Genomic DNA, 10511 nt, shown 5'->3' on the forward strand with positions numbered 1-10511 from the left:
ATAATGAGTACAAACAGTCAGCAAAACACCACTTATATTAATATGAAATGATGCATCATAAATATGTATAAGACATCCTGAAAAAGCTTCACCAAGTAATATCTGAGTCAGTACTTAAAAAAAAGATGTAACACAATAAAAAATGAGCATTATTTCATAGTAACTGAGATCCAGCAGAAGCAAATTTCACATGTAAACTCTCTATTCTGCAACAGTGACAAAGCAATCTGTCAATCAGATAAATACAGAGCTTATGGCAGATAAGCTCAAAAAAGACCTCGAACTCCACAATTCAGCTCCAATCATGAGTTTAATGAGCTTAGCTATAATAGAGCACTAAACACTATTTATAGTGTAAAATATGCAAAGAATGATTAACGCGACAAAATTCAATGTGTATTCAATGTGTTCACCCTTAAAGCCTTTGTGCATAAAGCTTCAAACCACAAACATACAAGCTTAAAAGTAAATGACAATCTCACATTGTGAATGCAGTTACACTATCCACCTTACTTTAGGTGCTCTTAGGGAGAGGGAATTCTGTGGAAGTGATCTGATGATTTCTTCGTATTTGCCTTCGTTCTTCTTCGTTCATCTGCCTTGAACAATGAAGCAGCTCATCAGCTTTGGTGAAAAGCCCTGGATATATTTATAAATAAATAAATAAATAAATAAATAAATAACACACCCCAAGTCCCTCTATATCTATAAATGTTTTTAGAAATGGTTATACCAAAAGGTTTTAATATTATGAATAATATTACAGTTAAGTACATTTATAATGACGTTTTATGTTTAATATTACATAGTAACGCTAGTTGTTCATAATAACATGACATTGACATGACATTGTTATAAAAAACTTGAATATAAAATGTACAACTATACTTAGATTTATCAGACGGAACATTAGTGAAAAGGCTGCACTCTTGAAGCTGGGCAGTGGTCTCCCATTCACTCCAGAATTAAACCAATCTGTGTTATATCCGGCCACTTTGTGTTCTCATGCCTCTGGATGATAGCTCTGAGGATGTGGTTGAGATGCAGTGTTTCTGTTCGTGTTATATTTTGAAACCACACACACGACATTGGAACTGTGGAAAGTTTTTTTTGTATTTCAATGGGTTGTAGTGGGTTCTGTGAGCCAAACTAATCATCTGATCTCTAATGCTCTCTTGGGTGAATGTCATTAAATCCTCACAGAAAAATGATTAAAATCTCACAAGGAAAATGTAGAGGACAACCTAGAATTTTCATAACAAGGGCTGGTTGAGGTATTCTCCACAAAACTGACAGTGAATCAAACCTCTGTCTTTATATCCCTCTAGTTTTGACCTACAGCTCTGCATCCCCCTTAGTCAGTTGTAGAACAGATGTCACAGCACTGAAACTGTAACATGAGTGAGAGAACTCCTGCATAAACGGGCTGAGCTGTGATTAATGTGTGAGTCAAATACAGGGCAGAGGAGGTGCAACTGACTCACCAAAGAGCGAGTAAATCACGGCCTGGCAACGTGTTTCTGGATCATCTTCAGCACATCTGCACTTCCTGAATATATACACATGGCTATCTTTCATGTATCTTTCACTAGGCTTTCCTGAAAGAAGGGGTATTAACACTAAACTCGAAGCATAAAATGCTGTAAACTTGTGGAAAAAGGCTTGTGGAATTTTAGCTTTGCTTGGGAACAAAACACCTGCAGTGTGACATTTTAGAGCTTAATGTTGGGTTAGGAGTATGGGTATGGGGCACAGTTCAGAGGGATTAAACAAGCCGGGCACACCTTCATACCTTAAAGACAACAAACATTTTATGAATATCGGCAATTGTCTTAGACATGTGCTTTGAGATTGTTACTTGATTGCAGTAAATTTAGCAGCTTCAAAAATATATAAATAAATTAATTAAAAAATATATATTACTAATGTGAATACACAAATTTAGATACTGTTTCCACCTGACAATTCAATCCTATGTTTGTCTTGGTCTGAACTGGCTCAGGAGCCTCCACTGCTCACTCAGGCACAGCAGAGAAAATGAATCTGGAGGTGGTGGAGAGAACTCAGAGCGTTAAAAAGCAAGAGAGATGATGTTGTTGCTCTGTTCCTGCTCTGTAAGTGGGTAACTCTGACTTTAGTTCTTACAGATACGTTAATTACGCTGGAACTGACTCCAAATTCACTTGTGCCATTTGGTTGAGGGCTCATTCTCAGTACTGCAGTGACACAAGTGGTGGTGATGTGTTAGTTTGCTGTGTGGGTACAAGTGGATCAGACAGCAGTGATGCTGGAGTTTTAAAACACAGAGCCTACTCAGTTGCCACTCCATTAGACAATTATCTTGTTGGTCCAACCATAAAAATCTGATGTTAAAATTGGAGACAGAAGCTCATCAGTTGCTGCACAGTTTGACTGTGAGCTTTATTTTAGGTTGCTCACTGTACAGGGTGTACAAACATTTGAAAAACCAGAGTACCTCTAACTAAAACAAAGTCTCACCAGTCAATATATTTGAGGAAACATAACTAATATTACTGCCCACTTCTGATCACAATTAACAGCAATAAGATCTCCCTCAACCTTAAAAGTTGATTATAATAGACTCTTCATCAACATAGTCCTTAATACCAACAACAACTTCTGTAAATGAGTGTGCTCATATAATCCCTAGAGACCGTCCCTTGAACAGGTCTGGAAAGTTCAAGCTGACTGCATCTCTCATTAAAAGCCCAGAGTCCATTACCTGTGATATTAATAAGCCACTTTGCTTTCAAAAGCTGCACACAGTGGACAGACTACACAGCTCCTATAAGCCACAGACTGAATTATTAAATCATTAAAACAATGAGGCAAATAGCCCTCTCGCTGCATTATTCACTCAATATCAGCCTCCGTACTGCCACAGATCTGTCATAAAATACTCTGCAAAACAATGTTTGGAATGGGAAGGTTTGTGCTGTATATCACAGTACATTAGGATGTGTTCATTATGCAGTTCAGGTACACATTCTTCTATATGTACTGCGCAGATTAGGTACAATTTCTGTTATGTGTATTTTGCAGTTTAGGTACAATTCTTTCAGTGTTTATTGTGCAGTTCAAGCACATTCCCTTCTATGTGTATTTCTGGAGTTTTGTGCAGTGCAAGTACATTTTCTTCTGGTTGGATTTGTGGAGAGAACATGCTGCAGCCCTGTATCCTCAGTTAACTGCAGATTTAGTAACATGATTTTTTTTTTCCATCTGAGCCAAGGCCCAGAGGAAGCAGACGTCTATAAGGAGCAGAACTCTTGCTGTGGGACAACTCCAGAGGCACCGGGTCAAAGACTTTCATCTAGAACTCTCACCCCAAACAAGATTACGGTCATTAGGGCTGTGACTTTAGCGTCTGCTTTCTCACCAGACACTCTGCAGCGATCAGTGCGAATTACCATCAGATCCTCTGTGCGACTGTGTGACAAAATGGAAATGCAGCCAATTTAAGCCCCGGTCGGGAGGCAGGCTTTCATGCAAGGATTGAGAGCCCATGAAAATTGCCAGAGTTTTAAACATAAAGGAGAGTTACGGCAGGATAGAGTGTTAGCCCTGGCAACAACAACAACAAAGTTAATGAGGTGAATTCATTACAAAGCAGCAAGGGCTTCATGCAGCTGAGCAAATATAAAGTAATAATATAACAAGTTGTGCTACAATTAAGGTAAAGTTCTTTGCCAATGGGTTACATAGACAGTAAAAATATAGAATGAAACATTTGCTCAAAAACAAAACACAATGTTGTATTTTATTTCTAAGAATATAAATTATTATAAAATTATTTCCACATTCATCAGGACTCAGAGCATGGCCTATGTCTTTGCTTTCCAAAGAAATACATGCATCTCTAAAACTAATTTTACAGGGTGGGGAGGGGGGAAGAAAAAAAAAAGGCAATGTAAAAAGATTTTATTCCAAGTAATTTGAGTATTTCTATTAGCTCATTCATCATAAAACGTTCGCACAATGTGAAGGACAGCTGCTGTGTTCAAATGATGTAGTAAACTCAAAAGTCAACAAAAATGGAGATGCATGTTTTTCTTGGGACAGCGACAATATGATTTTGTGCCTATATTGGATTTTGTTCAGTTCTTTCATTTCCAGTATGATTTATGTGGCAGGACAACCTAACACCATTGCTTCCTCTGAATATGGGAGGGGGCGAGGGAGCAGTGTGATTCTAAGAGCCTGAAGAAACATACACTGAAGCAAGAGAGTACAAAGTCTGAATATTGTTTCTTTATTTTACATTAGAAAATAAGGTTCACTGAAATAATCTAACCGGTGGGTCTTGAACATGAGAGGAATCACTGGACACAAGGGAGGAACAAGCCCTGGAAAAAACACACCGCATCACACACTCACCCATTCAAAATAACCCCAAGTGTGGCTTATATTAATGAGGCCCTTCCCTGAAAATTTGCAGAATGCCTTCTGTTCCATTTGCTGAAACCTTCTATTCTCTAATAACTATTTCACATTTACCACACACTCCCTTAAAATATTTCATTTTAATCATGAATTTGCAATTATATCAACTTGTTTTAACTCATGATAACAATTACAAGTTGAAGTAAACCTGAAGTATACAAATGTGAATTTAAATAAAAGTGATGTTAGTAATCGTAATCAAACTTCATACAATTCAGAGTATGTTTCCTGACCATTTGCTGGCTCTCTGGGGATTGGGTGGTGGAAAAAGCTCCAGTGTTTGTACGCAGCCCCACTGGCACCGTCAATGCATGCTTAGTGCCCCCAGTTTCATGTGAACCTTACGTGACGCATCATCAACAACCATAACAGCAACTCTACAGTGCATTTCCCCAAGTAATCTGTGCTCTCCTTATCCACAAACACTGACGAGACCTTAATATAAACCCGATCCAAACACTTGCCTTCTATTAATCTTATATTTATTAAAACCAGAATCTTTCTCCGATTCCATGACGAAGGTTTAATAATCTATAGCGAGGAAGCCAATACATTTGTAGATATTAGTGGGCTGAGAAAGATGCATCTGTCCTAGTGAAAACAGTTTATCAGAGATTTGCTTTGACAGTTATGATATAGTGCTTTGAGGAGAACTTCAAAATTAAAGCAAGCAGAATACAGTATTTGGTCATGAAGTTATATTACTGAAAACCTGTACGCCCTGCTTCTGAAACTTAACATTTGTTTTATACCTTTTTTTGTAGTGCACTGAAAAGAATTCAAATTTTATAAGTGCCACGACAATGGTCTCAAATAGGCAGTTTAACCAGCTGTAGTTCCACATACCTTTTTCTTTCTCCTGTCTTGTTCAAGTCTTGAATCCATCCTTTTCCATGCACGCCTTCTTTCTCTCCCCCCAGCCGTTCTCTCTCTCTCTCATCTGCAGGAATCCAATAAAAATGCCTCAAAGTTGATAAAAAGCACATTCTCAAATCCGATGAGAATACAGCTAAGGCCCATTATTCTCTACATCCCATATTTCAAAACAGAGCGTCCCACTGCTACAAGAAGTGCTTATCGTAGTTATTTTGTTCCTTTTGGCTTTGTTGCTGCCTCACATAGCGTACAGTACTGAGACACCTATACCAGCCCCATCTGTTATCAACTGAATAACAGCCATCTTGTTGCTTGGGAGAAAGACGGCCGTAGGGATCAGGGCTTCAGAACATGATAAAGATAACAAAGGAAAAAAATTCTATATTGATCTGTGGCAGGATACAGTTGTATGTTGTGCATCAGGACATCTCCACCAAAACAACAGAGGGTAAGGTTTTGGAATGCGTTTCTACCTCAGTCTACAATATTTATTGCACTGGTTATTATCTGTACACTGACATACAGTCATGTTTAGTTATGCCCATGTTACGTAGCCATCTTGTGTTTTCCTGGTATATTATTTGTATATGTAGTTCACACTCGTATCCGCTTTTTATGTAGTGCCTTCACAATCTGCTGCTGTTTTGTGCTATGCTACAGCCCTGACGACTCATCATTCTGAAGTGTACAAGTTATATTGAAAAATGTCTATAAATACCAGTCAACAACCTGAACAACAAAAATAACAGCGTTAAACACAAAAGTTATTCCAACTGTACACAGTGTTTTCAGATAGCTCTTATGGCCTGCTGTTCTAGCGCAGTATTAATTCATTTCCTGTCAGAAAGGGTCCTGCTTTCACTCGGGCTCTGGGTGAAAAGGACCCTATGTGCTCCTACTTCGAAATTGGCTTTACTATGTACCATAAACCTTAACCCAAAAATGCCCTCATTTTTCATGTCAGCTTCTTATTACCACTCACGGCCTTTGCGTGAAGGCCTAGAATTGCAGAATAGCAACAAGGCAACAGAAATGTTCTAGGCAGAGGCCTAAGCTCCTTGATGTTCTATCCAAATCTTAGCCTCTGATGCACTACAGTGAACACAGCGGGGTCAGATTAGGTTTTATTATGTTTTAGTATCAGTGTACAGCATTATTCAGTTCACATGATAAGACAGTGGGATGGGAGTTGTGCAGTGCCCTGGTAATCAAGCCTTTATATCATGTTCTCTAACTTTGACCCTACAGAGAGCTGCCAGGGCTGGTTTTTAATAAGAATGCTGACACTTAGTTCTCAGAGGGGGAGGAGGTACTTTGTTTGATCTTTACATTATGTGAAAGTTTTCCATTGAAATGTTCCTAAAGGGAACTAGTGATGGTTCCTATACAGCAGAGGTCCTCAAATCTGTAACTTGGATGCAGGTCTCAGGCCAGGATTTTACAATGGCCGGGTGGCATGAGGTGAAATCTGGACAGCATTAGCAGTTACAGCTAGTGTCATACCAGCAGGCCATTTTAAGATCCAGCCTGGAACCTGGATCAAAGGTCTGGACCATCAAAATAGTTCCTGCTCTGTGGTGGTCTTAGAGGGGATCCTGACCACAGAAGAACAGAGCAAAAGGAGGGTAACAAAGCATGTTTAGCAACAGATGGACTACATTCTGTAGTTGCAGAACTACAGATTTCACCTACTATGTCAGAAGACCTGATACAATAGACAAGAAAGGTGCTAAAGGTCTTATATGGGGGAAAAAAACTATTTACATCTTATTTTTGTAATGTTATGTATGAAGCTAAAAGTGCAATTTTGCATTTTTAACATATCCTTGCCTTTTTTTAACTAGGCCACCTGGCTTGGTGTAAATTAACTGAGACCCTATGTGATGTTTAATTAAGCAAACAAACATTTTTAAATATACAACACTGCAGGGGAGGATGTACTCCCAAAGCCCATTCACTCATTATACGTTAAACAAAACCTACTCCATGTTTACTGGTCCAGGGTATGTTGAGCAGCCCACCTCATTTTCCCTGAGACCAGGTCAGAAGTAATAAGGTCCCAAAGGGGCAGTCTCATCTCTTGATAATTGTTTTTATGAATAACACAAGGGGGTTTTATTGGCACAGAGCTCCATAGTAAAAATGTATTAAACAGAAAATGAGAAAAGGTGTGACTTCTTAATTCGCTTCATGGTCATTTAGATAAAGCTAATTACCAACAAGTGCCTCCAGGGTGTTCCCTCTGTAGTGTGACTAATGCTATTGCTCCGCCAGGGCATATTTCTAAACACACTGAATTAGGTGCCAGAAACTGCTATTCACTTCCAATACAACTGTGAAATTATCTGAAGCATTTTTATTCACATTCCTAAAAATGGTTGCTGAATGGTTCATTGTGGGTGGGGTGACAAAAAACAAAGAGTTCATTAATCACTGTAGATCAGGTGGATGTCCCGGACGGCAGGAAATAAACGAATTTAAACAACAAAACAACTGAGCAACAACAGCGTAAACGACAAGGGTACAACTAGAACTGAGAAAAATGGCAAAATGGCTTCTGGAGTGTTCTCTGCTGATGGGCTAAACAGGGGGATAAACTGTTGTGATCCTTGTGGTTTTTGACCAAACATTTACAACAATAAACACGGACGTTTAATTAACCCCTTGGCACAAAAGCAGCCACTAACCAGGTCCGCCACCGCTGTGCAATCAAAATGTATTAGTTGATAGCATCAAAATGTATTATCAAACAGTCCACAACACTAACGCAGGTTTTTATATCTAGTCTAACTCCCTACGCATCGACTCAACCGTCCTCCAGAAACACCAAACCAAGCACACACTGATCTGTCCTGAGCACAAGGCCCTTCAGCGTTTTAAACCACCGGAAACGTTAAGTAATTTCAGAAATTGTATTTAAAATCACTTACAGTCACCGGAGAGATGCGGCACTAATGAAAAGCTCCGTATTCAGTAACGCCCTATAAATGGAAATGTTTTTCCCGCGCAAAGTCAACGCAGGATTACTGAGCTCCTAATGGAAGCCAACGAGAGTTGTGACTTAACATTTCGTGAATATAAATCTTAGGGCGCACCTTCCAGTGTTGCTGTGGGACAATCAGCGAGGGTGGGATTAGATAAAGGGGTCCTATGGCATGGGGGAATCTCCTCATATATAATATATAGTATTAATTATATTATAGAGTGTAGGCTAGTTGTTTTTTGAATAAGAATCAATAAGGTATATTTGTCCCTATCCACATACTGCTCTGTTGCAATTTACTGTGCTTCACTTCCAGTTCCATAAGCACTTTCGCACGTTCAATAAACATTCTTGCATTCAGTGTCAGTGTACATCACTGATGTATTTATTTTGAATCACCCATCTAATAATATTTGCATGCAAACACACACTTTTTTGAATGAGGCAGAATGGCAAAAATATTTTATTTTATTTTATTTATAGACATTCCAGGATATTCTGGCTCAGGATTAATTTAGTCTTTTGCACTTCAGGTGTCACTAGTGAGAACAATTCAATGAGGCTTTGGGTAATGAAACTTTTGGCAAACCTTTGGGCTGATAAGCCCCATTGGTTCATGAAGCCACTAGCTCAAAGCTCTTAGCTAGGGTGTCTGACACCTCAATGAACCAATCCGCTTGTAAAGTGTAACGCCATGCGTTATGTTTCACAGTTTCCAGGTCCAGTCTCGCCTAAGGTCTTTTGTCATACATTCATAAGACGTGTGTTTACTGTTTGAATAAAGCTGAATGTATGTCTTTGGCCGCACAATTTCTACATTCCCAGCTCATTCTAATTTGTGTGAGCTGCAGTGCGGACTGACTGGGCTGCTCCGTCTCTGGGAGTACAGGAGCTGTGGAGAGAGAGCTCCCGCAGCTCCGTCTCTGAGAGCAGAGGGACTGCAGAGAGCTATGTCTCCCACAGTTCTGTCTCTGGTAGCCGAGGAACCACGTAGGGAGAGCTGTGTCCCCCGCTGGTCCGTCTCTGGGAGCAGAGGAGCGCAGAGGGCGCAGTGTCTCTGGTTCACGGTCAGTCCCAGTGTTGTAAGGAGTTGTGCTACTATAAAAAGTATCAAAGATTTATACAGAAAGTCAATAGATTTGGTTCTAGTCTGTTTTTGCTATTTTTTTTTATAACAAATAACTCTGAAAAGGTCTGAAAAGTCACTAAATGTAGCAGCAAAATCACTAAGTTGGCCATACAGAGCAGTAATTTGGACCCGATGTGCCATTTCACAAGGTTGATATGTAACAAGTTAACAAGCGGATAGCAGGGACTCTATCGAGACAGGAGATTTGAGATTGCCCATGAGCTTGAGTCATTCAAATGGAATTTTGAATGTTTTGCCTTTCATAGATATATCATAATATTTGTGTGAAAATTAATGAATTTATTTAAGTTAGTTTGTAAGTTTGTCTAAAGATATTTTCTCACCATTCTGTTGTGAAAATGGTGATCTCCAGTCTGTTTACAAGCTCTAAATCGTCTTGGTCTCTCTCTCTCTCTCTCTCTCTCTCTCTCTCTCTCTCTCTCTCTCTCTCTCTCTCTCTCTCTCTCTCTCTCTCCTTATTGCAGAGGCATCTGGAGTCCTTTACGCAATGGAGAGAACTCCAAACTTTCAAACACACAAACCGATATGAGGATATTGCTCTATTTCATAGGTGGGTAATATGGACTTATTTTTGCTATTTCTGATTGCTCACAGTGGAAATGTCCTCAAACTCAGGAGACTGCAGTGCTACAAAACTGAACAACCCATGTTACAAATTAATTTCTGTGGTAATTCAAACAGTAAATAAATTCAGCCACATACAAACAGTTGTATTTTCTTTAAACATACCATTCCACCTTAAAAGACATAGAGCTTTTGAACCTAAAAAAAAAAACAGAAAGAACTGCAGTTACCAACATTTGCAAACGTCCACTTTAAGTGCTTTAACAGCTGTCCTCAACCCACAAAAAACACCACATTATTTGCAGAGGAAGCTAATTCCCACTATTTTGAAAGCACAAGAATATTAAGGGTACATTTTTAAGCTGATTATTCTAGAACTGTGGACAGTAGGAGTGTCTGGACAATGAAGGCAGGTTACACCGCGGAGAACAGCAACAACAGAGAGATCAAATCGATCAGGTGATTGTCAGGAGT

The 10511-nt window shown here is 39.2% G+C and overlaps 1 long non-coding RNA gene across 1 annotated transcript; it reads right to left on the minus strand.

The window, feature by feature from the left end:
- Positions 1 to 415: 415 nt before the first annotated feature.
- On the minus strand, positions 416 to 8391 carry LOC136699182 (uncharacterized). The gene is made up of 3 exons (XR_010803627.1): positions 8271 to 8391; positions 5311 to 5404; positions 416 to 639 (listed from the first exon to the last, which is right to left on the minus strand). It is a non-coding gene; the product is annotated as an uncharacterized lncRNA (long non-coding RNA).
- Between the last annotated feature and the right edge of the window lie 2120 nt (positions 8392 to 10511).

This window comes from Hoplias malabaricus, chromosome 6, assembly GCF_029633855.1.
Source record: "Hoplias malabaricus isolate fHopMal1 chromosome 6, fHopMal1.hap1, whole genome shotgun sequence".
NCBI lineage: Eukaryota > Metazoa > Chordata > Actinopteri > Characiformes > Erythrinidae > Hoplias > Hoplias malabaricus.